The following is a 23151-nucleotide window of genomic DNA, read 5'->3' on the forward strand; positions in this document are numbered from 1 at the left end:
ACTGGTCCTTTATATCTGAGTGGGTTGTCTCCATAAGAACATACCTGCTGGGCCTGAATATCAGGCAATATTATCACTGGGTGCAATCTGTTGAAAGTTGCATGTGCTCAGATTACATTGAAATGTAATGAGACCTTGCAGTATGCAGTGTGATCCTATGCATGTTTGCTCAGAAGTCCTTTTCAATTCAATGGATACTTCTGTGTGTTTAGGATTGTAGCTTTAGTTTCATTGACTTGCACAGAATTTAAGCATTCCTCATTTTGATAGGACATTGTGTTTATGTTTGGCTTATTAGGCTTGGCTTAGTTCAGTTTATAAAATTGTGAATTGCATCCTTTAACCCCAAATAAACTTAACAAACTATAAATAAAATGCCAAAAATACAATATATATGAAAGTATTCCTTAAAACAATAGAATGCAAACACACCGCAGAATTCTTCCAAAATATCATCTAAAGAATAAGTATCCCCATACAAAACTAGAATTGACACCAAATGACCACCAAAAGCCAGGTCACTATCCAAATGCTCGGAAAAATAAATATGTATTTGCCTGACAGCATGACAGTGTCACCACCAGAGGAGCTTCCCTGAGGAATATTTTCCATAACTGGGGGCTGCCACAGAAAAAGCCTGTTTTCTTGTTGCCATGCTTTGGACATCTCTTGGAGGGAGTACACAGAGAAGAGACTCAGATTGATATATTTATTTCACAGGTTTACAGGAAGCTGCCTTATCCTGAGTCAGTGGACTGGTCCATCTAGCTCAGTACTGTCGACACTGACAAGCAGCAGCTGTCTAGGGTTTCTGATGGGAACATTCCCAGTCCTGCCTGGAGATACCAGGGATTGAACCGGGGATCTTCTGCATGCAAAACATGTATTCTACCATTGAGGTACAGTCCTTTGTATATATTTATATCCTCCCTTTCCTTCAAGAAGCTCAAGGTGGCATACATGCTTCTCCCACACCTGCTTCATCCTCACAACAACCTTGAGAGGTAGGCTAGGCTGAGAAGCTGTAAGTGGCCTAAGATCATTCACTAAGCTTCACAGCTGAGTAGGGATTTGAACCTTAGTCTCCCAGATTCTAGTTCAGCACCCGTATTGTAGGATCCTGGTAAATTCATATGGAGGGAAAAGGCTATAATTGCCTAGAAGTCAAACACTGAGAGCAGAACAAGACAAATTTTGGAACATGCTGCCTCAAAAGTCTTACAGACACAGGCAAAAATTGTTAAAATGGAATTGGGGGATAAGCCTATAGCCAGGTTGCAACTATGGTGTGTGTTTCTACACGCTTGTGATCCTGACTGGACAAGTACCCACTTGAGGGGCAGTTTATATTAATATTACATGTGCTTATTAAAAGACGCAGCCAGTGATATGATTGTGGATGTGTGAAGGATGCCTGTGGGAAGGGTGGTCAAATGGTGAATGTGTTTTAAGACTTTGGAATACAATGTTAATGGGTGGGTCGCTAATTCAGTGTACTGGATTATGCCATTTCTTTGGTTGATGTGCAGAGGTATTGCTAGAGAAGACAGTGCTGCTCACAGTGAAAATAGATAATAGAGCTGCTTTCTATGAGTGTAAATGGGTAACGTTTGATATACTAGTGATTTCTTGGATCAAGTGCTCCCCTCCCCCCTTTGTTTGATGACCTGGCACAATTGCTTAATTCTGCGCTGTTTCTACCAAAGTCTTGCTAAACAGAGCAGGTCATGAAATTCAATGTTTTAATAAATAATTGAGAGTATTCTGAGTACTGTGTGTGCTATGATATCAAGGCTCACAAACCTTCTGATTAAGGAATGTACATTTTGTTTCATTCATCTGTTACAAAGACATCCTCGTGATAATAATGAGCTTAGTGGAACAGATGATTTTTGCCTTTTTTAAGCAGAGAGGTCATACCGTTAAGGACTGTATTGCCTATTATGCTATATTCATGCAAACTAAGATTAACAGCACTTATGATACTTCTGTTAGGCCTTGCAAATTTTGTCCCTGCTCCATCTGTAAAATAGCACAGATAAGCTCCTTACTGCCAGTAGAATCTTATTATGTTGATCAGAACTTCTGCTGAAGGTGAGCTCGGAAGACAGAGTCCCACCAGGTTCCCCACCCCCATTTGACTCATTGCAAAGTGAAATTGTATTCAGCACTGGTGGTGAAGCTACAGCCACTAAGTCCACAATAGGGTTTTGGTAATAGTTTTATTATATCAGCTGGAAGCCATCCCATACTCTGAAATTCAGTGTTCTCCATGAAATGAAGTGCATTTTCAGCTGTTGGTTGGGCCTTATTTAGAGTGCTTTACTTCTGTATTGTACTGTGATGTAAGTAGAAAAGTTGCTTGCAAGCTACTGTTGGTCTTATTGATCAGAACCCCACCCTTCCTTCTTTCATCCTGCCCATTAGCAATACCACGTCATATCTTTGACCATGTTGTTTCTTCAAAGAAAAAGACAATTTATAAATTTCAAAAGAAAATGGTGCCATTATCAAGGTTTAAACTGTTCTGGGTTTCAGCCCTGCAATAATGCTATTTTCAGTACTAGGGGGTGAGCCCTCTAATATGTGAAGAAGGAAATAAAAGTGCTTCTGAACATGTACTTTTACATTAGTATTAAGTTACTGCAGTGGGCACCCATTCTTAGAAGTGAGGAGAAATGGATTCCAGGGCAAATGCCTTTACTCCCATGCAGACCTTACTACCCCTGCACCAACTCAGTTAATAAGAAACATCTTGTGGGGGTGCTGCAGTGTTAATACTGCAGCAGAGACTGGTCTGCTGTATGAGTCGTGCCCAATGTGGAAAAAGGCACTACTGTAAATGGAGGCAACAGCAAAGTTCAAAACTATTTGACACTTCAATGCTCATAGTTCTGACGTCGCCAACATGGCACTCGTGGGGCAGTGGAACCACTGTGCAGCTGTGGATTCTCTTTAAGTGCTGTCCTCACTGCCCCTTCATTATGAAGTGACTTCCCTAGCCACGAAACATACATGGAGTTGAAGGAGGAGGTTGGGAGCAGTGGCATAGCGTGGGGGGTGCAGGGGGGGCCGGCCGCACCGGGCGCAACATCTGGGGGGGCGCTCGCACTCGCAGCTCTCTGCCCCTACCTGGCTCACTCACTCTCTCTCACTGCAGTGCTGGCTATGCGAATCCGATCCGAGCCTCCGGGTTGCCGCCCACTGTGGAGGGGAGGGTGCCAGGCGTGCGGTGCGGTGTGGAGAGAGAGCGAGGGACTATCTGGGGGAGGGACAGTGCGGGGGGGGGGCAAATTACTTGCCTTGCCCCGGGTGCTGACAACCCATGCTACGCCACTGGTTGGGAGCATTAAAGGCTCGGAACAACATCTTAGCAGAAGAACAGGTGAAACATACATGACTGAGAGGATAGGAGGGCAAGGGGAACAATCTGGGAGACTAGAGGGAAGAAAATGTAGCACCTGGGGAGGAGAAAGTGGGGTGCCTCAGGAATTGGAGGAGAGAGAAAGGGAATACTCCACTTGGAGTAAAAGCCTAGGGATAGGAAGAGTTGCTCTATTTGTCATGCCTGTGGATGCCCACAGCAATTACACCGAAATATATAAATGCAGTTGCAGAAGTGGTGGTCAGACTGTGCCTTATTTTCAGGGCTTAGCTTGAAAAATGATGGAGTATGCAGCAATGATTTGGCCAAGCTCGTAATGGAAAACAGAGAAGTGTGTATCATCAGGCAGTTACATCTCTACAACATTTCTGCATTTCTGAAAAAGTGATTGCTTGTACAAATATATAGTTGTTTGCCTCGTCACACAGACCTCACATACTGATTTCTGATACTATACTCAAGTGTAATAGAGAAGTTACTGCATTTTATATTGTGTAGCAGGAGGAAACTTCTGTGTGGTCAGATTGTGCAGAAAATGCTCTGAAGTGGTGGCAGCTGGGAAATAATAGAATTACAGGATAGCATAAACTCCTGTATTGGTAAGCATACACCTGGCATAATTTGGTTTCTTCATTGGTTACTTTGGTTGCTGCTAGGCAGTATCTGTAAGGTGAGCTGTGTTGGTAATAATGTATAAGTATAGCTGAAAACATTCCAGTGGTTTGAAGTATTCAAACTGTGATTTATTCTGTATGGGAACAAGGAGTTTTGCTCACAGAACCACTGTTTAGAATGTGTTTGTGCAATCTGTTAGATAGCACATGTGAAATCTTAGTAAAAATGACACCACTACCATATCAGACTCATTTTATGAACTACTCATGCAGCATTTTTTCAAAAAAAGAACACAAGCAAGGCTACCACCTTCCCTTGTGGTAATGGTACACTGACTTATGAATCTCTTACCTTTCACCTTAATTCTTAGGTCTTTGACAGCGGCACATTGTCATCAATGTTGAAACATATCTGCCCTTCCCTAGGTAGGTATGTAGGTAGGTAGGTAGATTATAGATAGAGAGATATACATCATCCTAGGTAGCAAAGCTTTCCTCCTCTACAGCATGGTGACTGTCATATATTGTGAATGTATTGAATAGGAGTTGGGGGTAGTCTACTGTAATGGCTGAAATATAGTTGAACCATGTGTTGTTAGCTGGTAGTGTGATTAAGCTCTAATAGTCTTTAGGCCAAAGGAACAAGCTACTGCCCACACATACCAGAAAGTCTAGTATTTTGAAGCAAGCCTTAAGTAGGCTATTCTCTGTCTATTAAATGCAACCAATCACTTCACAAAGCTTACTTATTATTTTGTAATCCTAATAAAGATATTGCCCAGCTGTGGATTTTGAAGTTTATAAAACTTGACTCAGGAAAACATACATGGACGAAGTCTTACTGGAAAGTGTAAATAATCACATGCTTGTAGCAGGAACTACTGGCTTAAAGTTGAAGAGTCATGTAAGTAATCTGACAATAACTGTTGAAACGGATGTTTAACTTCTCTATTGGTGGAGCTTAGAGGAGAGTAAGAAAGCTAGTTCCTCAAATGATTACAAATGATGGTTTTCATTTTAAAGAACTGAAAACAATTGTGTAATTAGGGAGAATAATCAGCAATGTAGATATAATATCTGGGTACATAACTTTCTGCTATTCAATCAGAAATAATGATGCTAAATGAGTACAGATAATTACATCCCCCACCCACTTTTTGTAAAAGAAATATTCCAGAAAAGACAGGTTCAGTTATTGAAATGAATTCAACGTAGCACTATGGCAATCTTTCAGCCAGTGCAAGATTTTCAGCTTGCCAGATGGCATAATCCCCCCTCTCTTCTCCCTGTATGCTGTTCTGGGGTTCCTCATGACACTTCCCCCCAGCCAATTTCAGGGGGGAAAGCCCTGTTGCGCTAGTGGATATCCTTGGGTGGGCTTCTGCTGTGGTTAGTTGAATCCTGCCCATTATATTCACTGTACCAAGTTTTGTAAGAAGACGCTTCATTTAGTATGTGTGTATAGAGTATCATGTTCTTTGAGACTTTTAAAATGTATGTATGTAGATTTGAGTGTTGAGTTACAGTTACAGTTGCACTTGTTCATGTGTTGAGTAATACAGGAAACAATGTCATGATAGAGGGGCATTTCTTTGTCACACAGTAATGTTGTAAATGTCTCTTAATACTGAAAGCTGAAAATACATTTTTAAAAAACTTTATCTCTCCCCCCTCTTTCACACATATAATCTACTTTCAACAGAATGCTATGGGCAAGAGATATGCCAGTGCTTATCTGTGAATAATAATAATAATATTTTTTAATTGTATCCCGGCCGAGGCCAGGCTCAGACCAGCTAACATCATAAAAACAACACAATATGCATAAAAACAGACATCAGTTAATTAAAATGCATCTTAAAATTAATTCAGACAAGTTTAAATCTGGGCAGGTGGCAATTATCAGGTTGGAGAGAGTTGTTGATACTTGCCAGGACCAACTGTTTCCACTGATCATACATTACAGTCTGAATGAGGATATCCTCGCAGTGTTGGTCTCCTAGAATGGGAAGCTAACAACCTAAGCCATGCCAGTTTGGAGGTGAGTCTTAATTTCCGTGAGACATGCTTCCTTATAAGTATACTTAGGATTGCAGACACTTAATAGATCAGCTCCGATGCGTTCTAGTCAGCATCATGGTTAATGGGAGTTGTACTCCAAAACGTCTGGAGGGCACCAGGTAGGGGAGGTTGAAATAGATTGAGAAGCTGGGCCAACTTTTATTGATTATACTATGGGTGTGTGGAATAAACATCTGTCTCTCAATGATAGAGCACACATTTTGTATGCAAGAGACCCCAGGTGCCATTGCACAGACTAGTCACATGTCTTTCACAATTAAACTCAGGTCTTTAGAGCAAGGGAAACACTGTGAAGGTAAACAGCTATGCTATCATATTTAGTTAGTTCCCAGAGGTACATCTATCTTTGTGATTCTGTGTGTATACAATGGAGATGTAGTGTAACATGTGCATTTGGTATGGAACATGTAAATTGAAAAGTGCTGCTGTAATTTCTATCAGTACTTCACATCTGTGTGGTATTCCCTGTACCTCAATCCATACACATGTACTTCAGTGCATGTATAATGCTAATATATAATATTGCCGTGCCAAGGCGTATGCATACATACAATATATTGTACTAGATTATGATGATCCAATATTTCTCAGGCAGATGGGTCAGTCCATGTGAATAGGCTATTGTTCCCAGTAGGCTTTGTGCCAGTATGTAACATCTTTTGGGGGCAAGTGAGCCGTGGAAACAAATGCTATGGAGTTTATAGTCTTCCTTCCTTCCTCAGGGTGTGGTTTCTTTGATGTGAATCAGTGCCATGTGCCATGAACATCAATGGGAACTGCTTGAAAAACGTGAAAAAGCTATTTTGTCTTATGATTGAATGGCTTCTTACACATCATGCCAAAAGGAAGCTTTGCAAAATAAGGAACACACTAAATTTGAATACGTGAGTTGTTTCTTTTCAAGAAGCCACGCTGAGATGGCAGATGCTGTCTAACTAGTTTTGCTGGAAGGCAAGCATTTAATAGGCTTAACATATACTGTAAGGCAGAGGTTTTCAACTTTTTTGAGTCCATGGCTCCCTTGACCAACTACCTTCTTTCTGCAGCACCCCTATGGGACTCAGGAGCCCAGTTATGTCACCCCTTGCCTGCAGAGCTGGCAGCCTCTCACCCTTTTTCAAACACCCTCCCTTGTGGAGTGTTCCTTCAGCCCCTCTCCACTCTCCTTGGGAGTCCTCTGGGCAGCTACTGCTGCTGCCCCTGGTCTCTGAGCTGCCCCACCCCACCCCACCCCAAAGATAGGTGCCCCCTTACATTGCTCCACAGGGGCCTTGGAAGAGGATTCTCCCAGCCTTAGTGGCCCAGTGAAGACTGACCAAAGGTGAACATGGGGCCAGCACCTTACCTTGGGAGGTAGCAGTGGCAGCAGCGAGCACTGCCGGGCCTGCATGGTGGAAAGGTTCACCTTCAGCACCAGGCCCTCTGTTCCCAGGCAGGTCTTGCACACAGAAAACACAAGAGAAGCCAGTGCAACGCCTGTCTGCCTGTCCAGCCTCCCACTTGTCTGACCATTCCCAACAGTAAGGGCGGGTGGACTGGCTGGCTGGGCTCCCTCACCCACTTGCTTGCTTACTCTGAGGCCTTCTCAGCTTCTGCCAGCCAGTACCCCCTGGTCAGCCCCAGAGGCACCATTTGCCTGGGGAGCATGTAGCTAGAGCCACTGCAACAAACACTCGTGCAAGCCTTTGGGAGGCAGAGACGCTAGAGGGCATCAGTGGAGGGAAGAAATGAGGGACAGAGGCCAGTGTTGCTCACGGCACCCCTGACTATCATTCAAGGCACCTCAGGGTCCCATGGCTGGCACACTGATTGAAAACCACTGCTGTAAGGCAACTGAAAGCTAATATGCGCAAAAATGTATGTGACTCCCACTCTTTCTTAGCTTCTGTAGCCATTGGTTTAGGTGTAAGATTCAAGTCTTTGTTTGAATACATAAGACTGACACTTCTTTACAAACCTCTGAAGTATAGTCAGAACTTGGAAGAAAAAAGTAGTTTCATTTGAGCAAGGAAAAAGAGATGAGATGTTGCAATCCAGTATGAGATAGAAAGTACCTGTTGTGGGTATAAACTTTTATCATACGAAAAACAGTGGACTTGATCAGAACCAAGCTTAATATATTTTGATTGTGATCCTTTGGTGGATAAGTCCACACTGTGTGTTTTTGACCCTGCCTTCTGTTATTTCCATTCCCTCTATTTGAGCACAAAACAAACATGTTCAAATATTTACCTGCTCTCACACCCTTAAAAAACAACAACCAGCTATGGAAAATAGCAAAACTATTTAATTATGATTTATTTCCATTGTGCTCCTTTTATTTATGTTGCTATTTTATTGTTTTTTCTAACATACAATATTGTGCACAAATAAAAAGGCTTGCAAGTACATACAGGTAGGTGGAAGCAAGTAAAAGTAAAAAAGGAATCACAAATCTCAACCCTCTAAAGTTGGAGATTTCAAAACTATTTGAAAAACATTTACTCCCCCTCCCCCCCGCAACAGATCAGTACAAGTTTTTATTTTTTTTAAAAAAGTGGCTGCTTTCGTGCCAGGCAGAGCCTATCCAAAAATAGACACAAGCACTGTCCTAAAAGAAATGAAGGTAAGGGTGAATGAGGGGTCATGGATATGGAAGTAGCTGAGAAGATTTATCCATCCAGCCCCACAGAAAGCACTGATGGGATGGATGGAGTAGTTAGGTTTCGAATTTTTAACCATTTGTTGGATTGTCCATAGAGAGGGAAATGAGCAAGATTGTTGTTGGTTGAAGGGGATGTCATATGGATGGCCTTAATTTAATGAGAAGACAGAGTCTAACCCATACTAAAGGGCTTCTAATTTTTGACCTGGCAAAATATCACAAATCAGGGTGGGTGCGTGGGTGCACGTGTGCTATGCAGACATCACAATGTGGGAAAAACCATGAAGCCAGCCAATGCTTCTCTTGATTTCTGCAGTCCCTGTTAATTGCCAGCTCAGCTCTGCCCTACCTCCTGTAGGGGGCAATGAATCAAAAGAGCAGGCGGTGGCAAAAATCACAGTGTGGGCAAAACTGTGAAGCCAGCCAATGCCTCTACATAGCTCCATTCATATTTCAGACATTGTGATATATCAGTATGTCAGGTAATATATCACAGTGTTGAAAACCAGATATTGCCCAGCTCTAGTCCAGAGTGCATGTCCAACTGCACTCAACTTTCTCTTGCCTGTGTATAATGAAACCCAAGAGGACATGATCATGTCCTCCCAAGGTTCCCTGAACTTTCACTTGGTTGATCAGTTCCTTCCTGTTAGTGAGGACCAGGTCCAAGAGAGATGACCCTCCTGTTGCTTCTTCAGCAAGGGAATTGAGGAATTTATCTAAACGACTGAGCCTAGGGCTTGCCGATCAGAAGGTTGGCGGTTCGAATCCCTGCGACGTGGTGAGCTCCCGTTGCTCAGTCCCTGCTCCTGCCCACCTAGCAGTTCGAAAGCACATCAAAGTGCAAGTAAATAAATAGGTACCGCTCTGGTGGGAAGGTAAACGGCGTTTCCGTGCGCTGCTCTGGCTTCGCCAGAAGTGGCTTAGTCATGCTGGCCACATAACCTGGAAAGACTGTCTGCGGAAAAATGTCAGCTCCCTCGGCCAGTAAATCTAGATGAGCACCGCAACCCCAGAGTCGTTCGCGGCTGGAATAACTGTCAGGGGTCCTTTACCTTTACATTCTTGGAAGAGTTTGAGTTCCAACAGATATTGGGGTAGCTGAAGTCTTCCATGACTACTGTATCTCTCATTTTTGAATATTTGGTAATCTGCTCTAGGAAGGCATCATCCAAGTCTTCAGTCTGGCTTGGAGGTCTATAGAAGACACCAGTAAGGTCCCTGCTTAGCATTGCACTATATGCCCTGTTCATTTCTGTGGGCGAGATTTGAGTTCATGCTTAACTTTCTTACATTTAAATGAAGAGGATATAAATAGTGTTTGACTTTGGGTGGGTTGGACTGACTGGGTTTTGTAACCATCATTTTAAAAAACTTTATCACTCCCATGAGTTTGCCAGCATTAGAGTTGTCAACATTTGTTGTTGTTTTTTAAGGTGGGGGAAGGAGCCTTGCATTTACCACCTAAAGCTTTTCTTTGTCATCATTCTAGCAAAAGCTTCAGCTGCTTAATTTCTGCCTGTCATGCCCTAGTTGAAGGTGTTAGGAGTCCTGCCAGAAAAAAAGGTGGCCCTAGCCAGAATGTTGTAGTATTCAAATACTGCAAGAAGAGAGGAAAGGGTTTATCTGGGCAAAGAGCGGATAATGTCTGTATAATACCTAGCACGATTTTAGCTATTTAGAGAAGTTAGGCTTATGAAACCCTTCTTTCTTCCCTTAACCTGTTAGAGATAGTGATGAAAAAGATTCAGGAGCATAATTGCTATAGTGCCTAGAAAACTGAAGTCCTCATTATTAATTTGAAATCTATTTCCAGTCACTTTAATAGATTCTGCTTATTACTGTAGTTTTGTTTTCTAGTCCAGATCTATTGATACAGAGGTCTGCCCTAATAAAAATCAAAATTGTATGGGTATGTTTTCAGTTTTGATCCATAGTTAGCTGCAACAGACAATCCCATTAACTTTTTCATATATGTTTTTGATCTACAACTCCTGTTATCCCTGATCATGTTAGCTGGCAAATGTGGGAGAAGAAGTCCAGCAACATGGGGGGGGGGGTCCCCCATACCTGTGATAGTTGGATTAAGCTGCATTTCTGATATGTAGATGTATGCAATGGTGATAAAATCACCGGTGGATGTAATAGCTAAACCTTTTGCAATTTTACAAAGGCTTGGGTGAAAGATTCCTACTTTGGGCTAACTATTCCCTTTTCTGCTCTGTTCCCTTTCATTATCTCCTGAAAATCTTCCACTGTAGCTAAACAGCAGAGCTAGGTTTTGTGATGCAAGACAAATAGCATAGTAAAACTTCAAATCTATTTTGCTTTATTCTTCAGAGTGGTTTGCTTGTGTTATATTTTCTCCATTTTGCATATATCTTAGAAAGTGTAGAATGAGTTCTGCAGTGGAGCACTGTCAGTTTAATCCAGGAACTTTCTCCTTCTTCTAGTCTCAGAGTGAGCAGTTCCAATAGGAGGGGAAGAAGTAGAATTTCAAATCAAGTGCTCTCCAAAATAGCTTTAGCTTCCTGATCCTAGTGCTTGTTCCGGGGTACAGAATTTCAAACAGAGCTTGATTAATCAGCTCTCTGCTGGGGAAATTTGTCATCTAAACCAGTTGTTCCCTGCTGTTAGTTTAGTGGCCTTTGTTATGCGTTGTTTTCTGCTTACTACTTTGTAGTCACCAATATGAAAATCTAGTAATTAGCCAATAAGATAATAGCCCCTATAAAAATCAAAACATAGGTGGAACCAAATGGGAACAATTAACTAGCTGTTGGAAGCTATTCAGCTTTGGAATGATAAAAGTAAACTTCCTGTTCATCCTCTCCCTGCTCATAAAATGATTTTAAAACCATTTATTTGCCATGTATCATATATTCCAAAATTCCATATATTTGAAAATCATCTCATTGTCATCAACTCTTTATTGTGCTTACATTAATTTCCCCCAAACAAGTCCTTGTAACATACACAAAAGGAGATTTGAATCATTTTACTCAGGTAATCAGATATCAAATATCTCTGCCCACAACATTTTTATTTATTTATAAAACGTATTTGTAGACTGTCCTCCATGTAAAATATCTAGGGTAAAGGTAAAAGGGCCCCTGACCATTAGGTCCAGTTGTGACCGACTCTGGGGTTGTGGCGCTCATCTCGCTTTATTGGCCGAGGGAACCGGCGTACAGCTTCCGGGTCATGTGGCCAGCGTGACTAAGCTGCTCCTGGCGAACCAGAGCAGCGCATGGAAGCGCCATTTACCTTCCCGCCGGAGCGGTACCTATTTATCTACTTGCACTTTGACGTGCTTTCGAACTGCTAGGTGGGCAGGAGCTGGGACCGAGCAACGGGAGCTCACCCCGTGGCGGGGATTCGAACCGCCAACCTTCTGATTGGCAAGTCCTAGGTTCTGTGGTTTAACCCACAGCGCCACCCGCGTCCCAATGAAAATATCTAGGGAGTGTACAACAAATACGCGAGTACATAAAAATACTATAAAGAAATACCGCATTTTTCACTCTATAAGATGCACCAGACCAAAAGACGCACCTAGTTTTTGGAGGAGGAAAACAAGAAAAAAAATATTGTGAATCTCAGAAGCCAGAACAGCAAGACGGATCACTGTGCAGTGAAAGCAGCAATCCCTCTTGCTGTTCTGGCTTCTGTGATAGCTGCGCAGCCTGCATTCGCTCCATAAGACGCACACATATTTCCCCTTACTTTTTAGGAGGGAAAAAGTGAGTCTTATAGAGCAAAAATATCGGTACAATATGATACTAAAAATGACTGGTTCACCTTGAAAAAGTTTACACAACTGAATAGGCCTGCTAGCATACAAAGATCTTCAAGAGACATTTGAAAATTAGCAGCAAAGATAGTGACCATTGAACTTTTTTGTTCCAAAACTAGTGGCAGATCATGAAATAAATAAAGTGTAGCCTCTCTTCAATATCTCTTTTTACCTACTCACCTCTTATTTCTGCTTGTTTTGTCTAGTTGAAAATGGAAGTTCTAATAGCTGCCACTGTCCTACCAGAAATTTATTTTTGAGTAGGTAGATAGATGTTCTTGGTTAATTCCAAACAGAAGTATATACAACTGATGGGAAATCTCTTCATGCAAACTTTTTCAGCTCTGTGTTGAGAGGAACATACTGGTACTTTCCTGAAGAGTTTCCAGTTTGTGGTACAAAGCAGCTAAGTCTCACTGGCAGGCAAGTGATTCAGTTGAATCCTAAGTAAAACATTGAATGTTTTTTCTAAAATATATCCCCACCTTCAAATATTCATTCAGGGGAAGCAAAATAGCGTATAAAACGAAATATACAAGGTTACTAAAGGCAAGGGATTACAAATGCAGTGATCCAAACCTGTGTCTTTTTGTGTGTGACTATGTTTAATTTTGATTTTCATGCAGTTGTATTTTTTTCTTATTTTAATATGTTATTAAACTTTCATGTTCTTGAATAAACAAACAAATAAATAAAAGTGTGTGTGTGTGTGAGAGAGAGAGAGAGAGAGAGAGAGAGAGAGAGAGAGAGTGTGTTACTAAAAGAAAATAGTTTTCAAGCTGCCATGTTTAGGTTACCTGAGTTCCTTAAGGGATCCTTCTTCTGCTTATTCCTCCAGGGAGCTAAGGGCAATTAATAGGAGTTCTCTCATTTCCTCCTGTCAGCAACCCTGTAATATAGAGCAGACTGAGAGACAGTGCCCTCTCCAAGGCTGCCTAGAGAGTTTTGTGATTTAGCCCAGCTTTTCCTTGTCCAAATCCAGCCCCCTGCCCATTACCCCAAACTTAAGTGACAGAGAGTGCAGTCCTAACTCCCCCTTTTGTTGGTAGAGGGAAGATTAGGATGGCGTGTAGAGGTCTCTTCCGGCAGGAGCTGGGGGAAATAAGTACTCTGGGATGTTGATGGTAGGATCCAAAAGATCCAAAGTTTTGTGAATTCCCAAAGGGGGCCATCTGCAACAAATTAGCAACTCCCCCTTCTGCTCTGGCAGCAGGACTTCAGATGTAGTCGTGGATTTGCCGCTCCACTTTCTGGATTGACACCCAATGTCAGGTTCTGCAACTGTATTCACCACAACTGATGAGAGTGATTGGCTCCAGTCCTCCTCTCAAGTTTGAAGCTGGGATGAGCAGGAGGAGGGTCACCCCTCCAGGTTTGCTGTGGAGGCACACAGGGCACCGAGGAAGCACAGCAACACAGCAAGGACAAATTCATTTCGTCCCAGCTCCAAACTGGAGGAGGCTGGCTGCATGTTTGGCTCTTTACTTCCAGGGTACTTGGTGTGCCTCAGAAGTGCAGCATAGTTCTAAGAACAATCCTTCCTCCCTCCAAACTTGGAAGCTAGGAAGAAGATCAAGGGACTGTTCTTCACCTCACACAGTGTTTCAGGGATTGAGAATAAGGTCAGGGGTGCAGTCCTTTAGGGAAAAGAGAGGTTTGGTGATTGCACAGCTTTCGCTGACTATCAATACCAGCAAAACATTGTGGACCACCCTGTTCAGTATAACAATTTATTTGTAGCTAGGTGCTGTTACTCCTTCAGGGAATGTAAGAAAAGCCTCTCGGATCAGGCCAATGACGCATCTTGTCCTCCACCTTGTTCCCACAGTGGCCAACCAGATGAAAAACCCATACTTTTCAGGAGAAAAAAATCTATGAGTTATGTGACTTTGAACCACTCAAAAGCCATCTGGTTTCAATCTGAACTGAAACTTAATTTAGCATGGCTAAATCAAATGTAGATTTGATCCCAGCTGGGAACTAGAATTTGTGAAGCAGACAGGTGGAATCCACAGAGGTTCACAGTGTCCTGGGTTCCAGGAAGCACCAAATTGACTAGAACAATGATCAAAGGGCTAGCTTTTGGATGGCTTCCCATGCACATTCAAGAGCAATGGTTTGCTAATGGTGAAAGGATAACTCTTGACTTCTGCCTCTCTTATATTACACAACATATCAGTCAAGATAAATACCAATACAGTGCTACCTCGGGTTACATACGCTTCAGGTTACATACGCTTCAGGTTACAGACTCCGCTAACCCAGAAATAGTACCTCAGGTTAAGAAATTTGCTTCAGGATGAGAACAGAAATTGTGCTCCGGCGGGGCAGCAGCAGCAGGAGGCCCCATTAGCTAAAGTGGTGCTTCAGGTTAAGAACAGTTTCAGGTTAAGAACAGACCTCTGGAACGAATTAAGTACTTAACCCGAGGTACCACTGTATTAGTAACACAGAACAGCATATATTGTATTTCTACCACACTACAGCTTGCAAATGCTTTGTGATAATACCTTCAAGAACGTATCAGCTGATTTTGTTATAACATCATACGAAGAACAATTTTTTACTTTATTAACTACCACTCATTTGGACAGTTGATAAATGAGTGCTTTTCCTTTCTATAAATACCTACCTGTAATTATAAGCATCAGTTAATTTAAACACTTTGGATGAAGTTGATATTTATTGCATTCTTGCTTATATAAATGTTTATGTTACTTAGTTTTTGTATAGGGCGTCTGTTAAAGACACTCTCTTTCTACATTTCATATGTATGTTTGTGATGGTTTGTTTTTAGTCAGTCAAGTGTCATTTTTTAAAGGGTTATAGAGACAAAAATTGGAGTCAAAGGAAAGCTCCTACTCAGGAAATTGGTATTAACTATGTTTGAGAAGTGGGAATGTCTCCTCCTAAAATTCTCTTCTAGTATTAAGTTTATATTTCATTTCATTGTGGTATTTCTTAGGTTTTTTTTTTAATGTTCTGTTGCCCTTGTTTCCAAAAATGATAATAAAAATAGATTTAATATTTTTTCTGATCTTAGAGCAATAGGCTTTTAGCTTGATTAAAGCAAGCTGTAAAAATTGTCACAATAAGGTTAGCAGAAATCCAGTAGAAAGTGTTTGCTGTGTTTTGGAGGATGGGCCAGTGGGAATCACCATTTGCTCATCTAGTTATAGATGTATAAAAAGTGGTGATACCTTTCAGTCTGAAGGCATGAATTTATCTTACTCCCACTTACTGTGTTCCTATTTCCATGTACTGCATTGTTTATTTCTGAGAAGGGCTTTGCTGTCCTACTTTAACAAGGTAATTGCATGAAGTATGAGGGACTATGTTGCTTTCCAAATAAATATGGCAGTATTTTGCTATGTTCAAATTAAATTTCTACAAATCCTAACTAATGCCTAAAGGCGATTTTTCTACATGAATATATATTGCAGTTTTGCTTTGCATATGTTTTGAACAATATCCTTAGGAAGTGGCAGACTTTTATCCTAAAGCAACTGCTTGTTTACTATGAAAGTTCACTGCTTTGTATTAGCAGACAGAAGCTATGCGTTTGTTTTGAGGAATGTACACAGGAGACTAAATCTCAGCTGCTAATCCTTCCTGCTTACTGTTCCATGGTCTTAAAACTACTGTTTACTGTAGATTTGTGTCTCGTTCCCTTTCTAAAGTTTGCTTTTAAGAGGAACAATAGCTGTTCAAGTAGTGGAATTTTGCTTTGTGACACTTCATCTTATGTGAGAAGGTACTTTGTTTTTGGACTTTTGAGTCTTATTTTTCAAAGCATAGATGTATTTCTTGCAATTATAAACTGGCTGCTCGCATTCATTTGAAACTGAAGCTCAATTATAAACCGTAAAACACTGTGTCACACACATGACCCAACTCAGGCTTATGAATATTCTTTTCAGGCACATTATTAGCTCAAGGAATACTTCTCTTTACCCTAATCTAGAGGATTTTTAAAGGTGCGCAGGGTCAGAGGAGAGTCTGCATAAGTACGGAACCAGACTTGCAGACATCTACAGAGGTTCCCATTTGAAACATGGATAAGGAACCCTGTCCGGCGTGCAGTATTCTTATGGATGTCTATGACCTAGTTAATCATGCAATGTTGCCTTCTCATTTGTATGAGAATGAGGGGCAAAAGAACTAGGCAGGCATTCTTGGCTGGAGAAGGTAGGTTAAGGGAGGAGGAGAAAAAAAGTGGGCTGCTGCAAGAAGTGTTCATTCTGCACAAGGATGCCTGATTGGTATTATACATCTGTATATTGTCTTATGAAGTGTATATAGCGAAGGGGGCAAACCATTTCTGCAAAGCCTACCAAATTATTTTCTGGAGAGCACTGCATGTCCTTAAGCCTGTTTAGTGTGGATACTGGAAATATTTACATGGAAATAAACATGGATATATATGTTGGCTGAGACAAGCAAGTGTGAGCTTTCTGGTGATGGTATTTAGCATTATATTATCAAGGTGTGCATATCTATTTTTGCTTGTTAGCAGAGTGGAGGACATATACTTTAGTTTATTTAAGTGACGGGGAAAGTATTGATAAGTGTGGGGTGAATGAATGATTAATTGGAAGATGTGTAAATACCCCACAATCAAATCAGGATGAATGCAGGACAAATGTTTATTGTGTAACTGCCCTCTGAATAAATCAAAATGAATGCTCAGTGAAGAGTGAACATAGTCTAACCACCACATAAGCTTTGCGCAAGTGGATCAGGATGGAGGCTAAACAAACAAGTATTCTGGTAGAGCACTTTCGGTCAGTTTAGGGCATTTTCCGTCTATACCTTTTGTATTGCTTTGCACACTTATATGTAAATGGACAGATTAGTATCGTTATGCATACTTTCATTAGGGTGACAAGATGCAACAGAGACCAGTATTTCTATCCAGTTAATATTTCTCATGAAGAAATTATAGCTGGTACATAGTTAGGCAGTATTAACACGACAGGTAGCACCTGTTGATATTTCCTCTTCTATGCAATTATTGAAGAAATAGGAGCTCTGTCCTCCTTTCTATTTGTTCATACTAATTTTCATAAATGTGCTTATAGATGCACACCTTCTCTTATGCTCTCCCTGTGGCTCCTTGTTTGAATTACAGAATCTGTGTGCAGTTTCTATCTATAGGTAAGGACTCTTATGCACTGACCTTTGAAATTGGACAAAAGTGTTTTGCTGCCTTTATAACTGTAAGTCATGGGTTTTGTCTGGCCTTTCTGCTTTGAAACATACTTCACTCGTGTGGTGATGAATTAGCCTGACCCAAGATGCTACTTAATGCACTACTCCATAGAGTCAAAGTGATTAGCGAATAACCAAAGGAAAACAATTCATCTTATTGTCTTTTGGAAAAGACATGCAATATTGCTCATAGGCACATATTAACAAGTGATTTATTTCTTTGATTACCGTATATGATATGTTTCCAGTTCTGCCAGTTTATGTAGGAGAATAATAAGCAGCCCTGGGAAAAGATGTGTAGATAATAGTCTTATGGCTTATATGAAACTAGTAGCTTCATACTGAATTAGCTCTGTTTTTCCAGAGCATCCAATAATAAATAAATGTTCCCAAATGTCAGGAGGTCAGACCAATGGGTCATGATGGGTGCTGAAGGTGGTGGTAGTATAGGAGGTTAAGCAGTTTTCAATCCTGGATCGTGAGATGGGAATAATAGGTAGGTGGCATGCACAGATAAAAATCAGTTCAGTTCAGAATCTCTGTTATAAAGGGTGCTTCAGGTAGTGGCAACAATAAATTTCACAGCCTGCTGTAAATCTGAAGCTTTGTGATAACTTCCTTTTTGATGTTAAATGTCTACCCATTTGGTATGTTGCCTGCTGGAAAAATGCCATTGTTGTTATTATGAAAAGCAGCCAGTGAGTTTATTAAGGCTGAGCAGTTCTGATCTCTGGCTTCTCATTTCCAAGTACAACTCATTTCCAAGTACAAATATTACTATTTGCTTTAGTTTGCAAAGTGCTTATTTGTTCTTGCACTAAGGGGGGAACGGAGACTGAAAGAGAACAACAGAGAGACATTTCCTCAAAGCCACCCAATCAGCATAGGACATTGAATCCAGTGTTCTAGGTCTATATACTTATCAAATGACAGCATCTTTCATAGCTGGATGTTTAAGTATTATTCTCTCCTTTACAGGGTTCTGTTGTTGTGTCTGTGTCCTCTTCACCCATAGCTTAAAAACAAGGAAAAATCAACTGTAGATGTACAAACCCTTTAGTAGTTTACTAATAAGATGTGTTCAATATTACCTTGAATTACTCCTTAGCCACTGCTTAATGTTTAAATATTAAAAGGAAAGAGTAGAAACAATGATCCACAGCCAGACTGCACCAACCATGCTTATGCTGCCACAACACAAAGGCCACATGTACAACAGTTTGAGAAACACTGAAATAGAGGCTGGGCTAAATTCTCGAACAGAAAACTCACCACTTGTTGAAATCCACATTGTCTTATTTTGTTATGCCTTTACAATAGATAGCCCTCAATATGGATTGGAACCTGGTTGTGTTAGGCACTGAACAATCACTTAACAAGGGGATTCCCAGTCCTGCCAAAGTGACCCAGCAGGTTCCAAATGAAGTACTGTAGTCTCTCACTTGGTCATGACAGCATCTTTCTGAAGTCAGCATAGTTGTACACCAAGCTACATCTGCAGTGTTGTCTCTTTCAGACCTTTTATTATTGGTACACTTGTACCATTATGCTCCTACTTAGAGAGAGAGAAACTTGCATTTTAAAACAAAGAGCTATTCTGAAGTAATTTAATGCTTGAGTTGAACAAAAGACAGGAAACTGTTACTCTCTTGCTCTGCTTCAGCGCTTAAAAACAGAGATTTTGAATCATCATGGAATGGGGCAGTGATCACTGCCTGGGCGGTAAAGCAGTCTGGAATGCAAGGGGAAGGGCAAATGCATCGTACGCTTACATGATGTGTGTGTTCTGTGGTCATGAGACCTTGGGAGGCCTTTGGAAATCCAAATTAGCGCAGGGGGAGAAACTCTTACTTTCTGGATTGTGCAAATTAGGTGTTGTTTAACTGATGGTGAACATAGTTTGAATTGCATAGCATCAAGATGTTCTTTAGCTGGTAGACAACCACTGCTTTTCTTGCTGATGGTATCTACCCTGTTGAGTTCGAAAACCACAAGGATTAAGCATTCTTTAGGAAGGAGTTTCTGATTTTATTCAGTTCAGCTCACTTCACTGATTTCATATTAAATAAGTTTTTCCTTTTGCATTTATTCTGTATCCAAATCTTAATATCTTAGGCAAAGTCAAGAATAAGGTCTAGTTCTTACAGAGGTTGTAAACCTGTGGCTGTCAAAAGGGGAGGGAGAATCTTTTTGGCCCAGCGGACTAGATCTTAATTCCCCCATCACCCCTTTGACATGTGGGTGGGGCCACCTACCTGTCAATTATCTGGTGTCATACTGATGTCAGGTCACTGATACATGAGCAGTCCCCTCCAACCACCTGTCAAAGTTGACCTGAAAGTTGGGGGAAGGAGTCTGCTTCAGTGGCAAAGTAGCAGCCAGGAGTATTAAAACTCACCTCCCCATCAGCTGATGCCACCCAGTGATGCCAGCTGATTGACAGGTGGGCATGGTTTTGGGGGAAATTGGACTCCCTGACAGACCAAACACTTCTCATCCCTGCTGTAGTACATCACATTATAGATAGGGGCTTACATGACTGAATAATCCTCAGTAGCCAATGCTGTAGAACAATGCTGTGCATAGAATGCTAGCTTGTCAGGAAGAAGGTTAGACTTTCCCTCTGACATCTAGCATTGTGCAGAGAAGCATTCAGTTGTGAGATTTGAGAAGAGATATGCCCCAGACACAGATACCTTAATGAGAATCAGGCCTAATTTCAATACACTTTAAAAGACCCTTTAAATGAATTGAACTAAAATTAGTTGTGTCCTATTTATGTTTGTGAGAAATAAACATGTAGAAGCAAATTTCTCTGGGTTGCACTTACTACAGCTTGTTTGGTTCAGCTTCCAGAAGCTGGAAGAACACAACTTCTTATTATCCTAAGATTTGAGTGGGAATATTAAGAGTTGCTTAGTGGGTAGTAGTAGGAATAGCAGCAGCAGCAGCTGAGATTTCAAACAGATGTTCATAGCTATGTAAAACCCAAAATTTCACCCTCAGAAAGAAACACCTCAAATCTCCCTGTGGCTGATTATTAAAACCATTCCAGAAAGTGTTTCTCTCTGTGTCCTCCATTCCATTGTTTGCCATAGCCTGAGATGAAACTGGAAGCATTTGCTCAAGTGTCTTATACCTAACTGCTTAGTATTTGCAGAACACTTTTGCTATAATTTGTATCTCACTCTGGAGATTTCTGTGACCTAGTTAAATGGTAAACTTTGATGTAAAGTAAAATTTTGAAACCAATGGGAGGGATCTTTTTTTTAAAAAAAGGCAAAATGGATGGGGATCCCTCCCTTTTTCTGAAAGGTTTATGAATGGTTGGTTCCTCTGCCACAGACTCTCCTACTTATATTGACACTACTCTGACTCCCGTCTTCTCAGATCACTCCCCGCCCCGCAAGAGAAGGAGGAAAAGTCCATACAGACAAAGGGATCTGGGTAAAAGTCTGATCTAGTAGGATTAATATGAGCCTTGAAATATATACAGATGCCTTCTTAAGCTCTATGTACTTTTACAAGGAGAAAAAACTAACCACCCATACTACCTCATGACCAAGGGTGGCAGTGAGTGGCTGTGGAGAAGCTCAGAGGCTTCATAGACAACAATAGGAAGGCCTCAAGAGTGCCATTGTGCACACAGGGGCCACACTGGCGACCCCTGCTGTTATCCCCATGGGACTTCAGAGGTGGGCATTTAACCTAGGAAAATGGCAGAAATGGACAGGATGGCTGCTTTACTTTAAAAACCAAAGAAGACACTTAGGTGATCCAGTTGCCAATCTCCCGATGTCATGTCTGGTTTGGCCCTTACTTCAGGCCATTTAGATATTTTTCCTGCACTGTGGGGAGGGTGTTAAAAGGGAAAATCCCATGTAGCTTCCTTAATCACAAATGCATTTTAAAAATAAAATAAACGGTGGTGTGATCATTTCTGGAGATATAACAAATGAGATCTGTTGCACCATTAATATGTAACATATTTGTGTATTATTATGTGTTATTATTTGTGTAATTATTACATTTCTATACTGCCTTTCTGCCAAGGCACCCAAGGTTAGTTACAATTTTAAGTTACTGAAACAAATAGATTGTATAAAATACAGAGCAACAGAGTCCTCTCAGGCTGTTGATGGCCCTGTCAGGAGCTGATGCTATGTGTGCTCCCTGGACTGGGCACCACAGCTTCTGCCTTCCCTCAGGGCATGCAGGTCTTAAGTCACTCCAGGGGTGGTGGGATACAGGCTGCCTTAACAGCTCTCTCAGGCTGTTGATGAAAGCATATGTGTTTTTCTTGACATAGGCATCCTGGCTTCTGCCTTCCCTCAGGTCACAGAGGTCTTAAGTATTCCCAGGGAAGGCGCTGTACTGGAGAATTCTGGATCCTTTTTAAATGGTAAATTTTGATACAAAGTCAAATTCTGAAAGAGGGAGGGAATTTTTCAAACAAACAAAATGACTGGTAAGAAAGCCATTCATTCTTTATGCAGGGCTTACGATAACATGGTGGTTCCTCTGCCTCAAACTTGGTCAAACTACATTAGTAGCTCCCCCCAAGCAGTGAACATTCACTGACAGCATTCTGAAGGATTGGGACCCCTTTTACTTGAGACAGAAGCCTTTTCAATGTTTTATATTTGTTATTACCCACCCTGAGCCCGGTTTTTAAACTGGGAAGGGCAAGGTATAAATACAATAAATAAATTTATTATTATTATTATTATTATTATTATTATTATTATTAATTTTATTGAAAATAATACCTGGTATATTAAAGCTTCCAATTCACCGCTTAAAACACCCTGTCTATATTATTTACCTTCAAGAATGGCTAAAAGTAGCACTGACCACTAAAGTTGCTAGCCTGCAGTGGTTTATTTTTTATTAACCCACCTGCCCACACCTACCTTCCTAATAACTTGTGGTTTAAAAGGGGGGGAATGATAACTATTTGTCAGAAAGCAATTCTTACCACAGATAAGTAGGCAAAGCTGATTAAAAGCAAACAAATGACAGTGAACAAATTCCCCCCTCACCGCCCATTAGGTTTGTTCCCTTGATAGAGGCTCTGTGCCTTTGCCAGATACATTGAAGACAGAAATTCAGCATATTCTGCTTTTTCCATTGCTGCATCCTCAGGGTGGGGGTGGGGGAAACAGCTGAAATTCTCCTTGGCATGTTGTCAAAGACACCAAAGCCCTGCCCAAATAAAAGACCTAAGAGGTTTCCTGTACGTCTCATATAAAGGAAAAGTTTACTGCAGCACTGTAGTGGGAGAAGGCCTAGCATTTAAAGAGTTGGGTGCCCTCGGGCTCTTATCTGAGGAATAGATGGGGTGGAGTAAAAAAAACAAAATGCCATTTTCAAATGTGGTGGCTTAAGTGTATATGAGGGAGAGAGACAGAGACAGTTA

General features: G+C 41.2%; 1 protein-coding gene across 4 annotated transcripts in view; it reads left to right on the plus strand.

Moving 5' to 3' along the window:
* The window catches only part of DAGLA (diacylglycerol lipase alpha), a 91274-nt gene that overhangs the window by 1114 nt on the left and 67009 nt on the right, over positions 1–23151 (plus strand). For 2 of the 4 annotated variants that reach the window (XM_083416916.1, XM_083416915.1), the window contains exon 2: positions 721–899. The exons of 1 other annotated variant lie outside the window; for it this stretch is intronic. The gene's annotated coding sequence lies outside the window, so the exon portion shown is untranslated. Of the gene's footprint in view, positions 1–720; positions 900–4770; positions 4904–23151 lie in introns of all 4 variants that reach the window. One more of the 4 variants, XM_083416914.1, reaches the window with a different exon arrangement.

Source organism: Podarcis tiliguerta (assembly GCF_965153285.1).
Source record: "Podarcis tiliguerta genome assembly, chromosome: 1".
NCBI classification, from domain to species: domain Eukaryota; kingdom Metazoa; phylum Chordata; class Lepidosauria; order Squamata; family Lacertidae; genus Podarcis; species Podarcis tiliguerta.